The sequence below is a fragment of the Octopus bimaculoides genome, chromosome 9 (assembly GCF_001194135.2).
Source record: "Octopus bimaculoides isolate UCB-OBI-ISO-001 chromosome 9, ASM119413v2, whole genome shotgun sequence".
Classification (NCBI taxonomy): domain Eukaryota; kingdom Metazoa; phylum Mollusca; class Cephalopoda; order Octopoda; family Octopodidae; genus Octopus; species Octopus bimaculoides.
Genome location: NC_068989.1, coordinates 20,831,074 through 20,834,831, shown reverse-complemented (window position 1 = coordinate 20,834,831; position 3,758 = coordinate 20,831,074). Strand labels below are relative to the sequence as shown.

At 36.7% G+C, this 3,758-nt stretch overlaps 1 protein-coding gene across 1 annotated transcript in view; it reads left to right on the top strand.

Annotated features, from left to right (window-relative positions):
- LOC106878556 (cholinesterase 2) overlaps positions 1–3,758 on the top strand; it is a 20,609-nt gene that overhangs the window by 726 nt on the left and 16,125 nt on the right. The gene's annotated exons all lie outside the window — the stretch shown is intronic.

Sequence of the window (3,758 nt, the reverse complement as noted above, 5' to 3'; positions counted from 1 at the left end):
GTGTGTGTGTGTGTGTGTGTGTGTGTGTGTGTGAGTTTGTACATGTGTATATTTGTGTACGTGTGCGTCTGTGTGTGTGTGTGCGTGTGTCTTTGTGTGTGTGTTTGTTCCCCATCACTGCTTTGCCTCAAGTAAATGATAATTACTCGCGTCGATTATTTTCTGAAAATTTTTCAAAGAGTCGCCCCAGCTTAAGCGCAGTCTAATGAGTGGAACGAGTAAAAGATAAAAGATTTATAAACTTCAAGCAATGCTTGAAAAGTTCCTACACCAACATATTTGAATCATATTAACTTATTATTATACATACTTACATACATACATACATGTGTATGTTTATGTGCGCGCGCGCGTGTGTGTGTATGTGTGTATATGTGTGTGAGTTTCTGTCTGTGTTTATTCCCCCATCACCCAGCATACTTGTTTGAATACTCAATTTCACTAGGGGCGGTATTGCACCTGAAGAAGTATATATGGTGAGTAACTGAGCATCAAACAATTATATAAATTCTTTATATACACCAAGCAAGATTATATACATTTCATTCGCTCTTGGTCTTATTTTTCGAATTTCTCACCAGTAGAAAAAAAGTTGGTTTCTAGCTCAGAAACATGACTCCTTCAGAAGAATTTAGAACAGTATCACATATTGGAGAAATAGTCAAGCAATTTATAGTTATGTTACTAGAAGAAGTTAGTTGCAATTTTAACTTGCTGCATTAACATATAGGAGTATTTATTCTAGTAAACATTATGTCTGCAGCTTTTGGGAATGTCATAACTCGACCAAGGCTTTCTTTCATGCCATTCGTATTCTTGTCCTTATATTACAACATCATCCCAAAAGAGGCATTGTGTCAGGCTGGTGTTTCTGTCATGCAGTGGACCCATCGCATATCCTTCAGATTTCCTAAAAAGAAAGTACTGAGAATTTAATTAATGTCAGCTTCAAATATATCTCTGCGATAATGTATTTTATCAGTGACGATAGAACCGAACCAGCTAAGGCAAGCTGCTGGAATCTTATCATTCACGAGTAGTGTACAGAGTCAAACACTTTCTGACGATGTTAATTTTATGATGCCTCATAGTTTTGTTAAAGAAGAGTCGTTTAGCACACACCACAATCTCTGTTCTCTCTCGTGACTTGTTTAAGTGTGTGACATTTTTAGGTCAGTGATCTTGATGGAACAGTCTCGGGCAAATGGTATACATTTTATACGTGAAATTCTCGCATGCATTTATCCATTGGTTTGAGGTCAGGTCAGGTGAGTAATATTGTGGTTTAAGGATATCTCTTTTGTTTCTGTCAGTTCGAACCAGCTCGGTATGTTTATGTATATAAGGGTAGTTTGCTGGTAGAAGTCAATAAGTCACTGCTGATTAAATTCAGCTTTCTTGCATCAGCAACCAGCGTTCAAGTCCCTTCCTGTTGCTTTCCCATCTTGAAGTTATCAAATCAGTCTCAGGGATGTCGCCATTGATGATGTATCCATGTGGCTTACTACAAAGACAATATATTACAATCACGTTGCTCTCTGATCAAACTCCTTTGCTTCGCTCGGTATTTTTCCCGAGAATGAATCGGTATCTTCCTGGGAAGGAGCCACTGTGACGTTTATTGATTATCACCTAATGTCTCTGTTGACTTCTAATTGGTTTCGACTTAAATATCTTGTTAAGCATTTTGCGTTCAGCTACTATTTTCTGACGCTCGAACTTTTCGCTGGTGGTTTCAGTTCCTGTTTAAAGTTCATTAGTCTGTATTCCAATATTCTCTTTTTACTATTCTGTTTTTCACTCGGATGTTGTTCCTGCTCAGCGTGCTGGTACAGGAACACGGAGGCTCACTCCACAACATAGAAGTTAAAATCTTGTCCACACATAGAACAGACGCAACGCTTAGACGAATTACAGAAGCTACATACATAATACAAGATAAACCTAGCCTGAATAGGAAACTGGAATGGAACACTAGCACACCCCCCCAACACACCACAACATACGACCGAATAAAATCCCCATAAACTGATAACAATATAAACAAAATATAATGCAATACACAGATAAACAAATGGAATTAAATAACTATATACGTTAACAAAATTAAATTTAATTAAATACAACAACAAAAGGAAGAATAGAAAAAAATAATAATAACAAGTAGGTATAAACACATGAACAAATAAATAAAAATAAATTAAACGAACATGTATAAACAGGGGATACAGATAATACAGGCACTCCCCATACATACACATGCACTTACAAAACATAGACAAACATAGAGGGATGCGCATGCGCAAATGTAGACACATACAATAGGAATGCAAAATACAAAATGGCTGATCGTTAGTAAGGAGTGACACACAAATAGGAAAGAAGAAAGCAAAGGACCACTGATGAGGTCACAGAAGTGTGACGAAAGAACTCTGGCCGAAATACGATTAATGTAATGTAATATAAAGCTGAAGCAAATTAACGCCAAATACATAGTGCGTATGTTTTTATTGGCTAAACTGGCAACATGACCATCCCCAAATACAACAATATCTATTTCAACACACGATATCACATCAAAAATCTTGCAAAACGAATATATATAAAATATAAATAATATATGTCTACATATATGCATGTATACATAAATATATGTACATACTTACATATATATGCATATACATATGCATATATGGGCACAGGACATCACAGAACGTAAACAACATGAAATACAAATTACGAAAATATGGAATGCGAACTCTTTTTTGTGAACAACGAAAGAAACAAATGGAAAACAAGACAAGCAACACAAAGAAGGACCCTTCATCAGTTGTCGGCTGTTTTTCTACTCCGTATTTCGAGCAATTCACGACAAGATAGACCTTCGACAAATCAGTTGCTTCACAAAGCAAATTAAATAAAATTTTGGATTTTGCGGAGCCTCAAAGTTGGCAAGAAAAACAGGACAGTGAAAACAATCAGGAAGGGCTGCTAAGCTTAAACGAGGTGAGTTGGCAAACGCTGGAGAAACAAGCTATGACAAGTGATAGATAAGAATGCGTCTGATCCCTGCGGTTGACCGGAAGGAAAGAAACTCAAGTTAGGAAAGAGAAAGATGACCGATGGTCATATATGGGCACATAAAAAATGATTCATGTTTACACATATTTGTTGGATGACCGTTGACTGCTCATGAGTTCCTCCGTCCTTTGACAGGTTTTAGACTTCATCCTGCAGGGTGTCCAACAATCACCCTCCTCACCAAGCAAGCCTGGTGGGGTTGCCAGTTTAGCCGCCGACTATCCGACCATGCTACAGGTTTACTGGATTACTTGATACCAGTAGCACTCAACAGCGACATGACATATGTATGTATATACATGTGCGTGTGTGTATATAGATAGATAGATAAATAGATAGATAGATAGATAGATAGATAGATAGATAGATAGATAGATAGATAGATAGATAGATACATTTCTTTTATTAGCCACACAGGGCTCAACATAGAGGGGACAAAATACAAATGTAGAGTTTTTCTTTTCGATGGGGACGAAAATAAAGTAAAAAAATTAAAATGGAGATAACGATGAAAAGGCATCGAGAAAACGTTTGGGGTATGTACAAAAAAAATGAAAATATTACAAAAATTTCCCAATAAATGGGGAGGTTATCCGTGGAAAGAAAAACCTACGGAAAAGACCACGGTAACCTCGGTCCTTAGTGTCACAATTTGTTAAATAAAATTTCTTTTATTT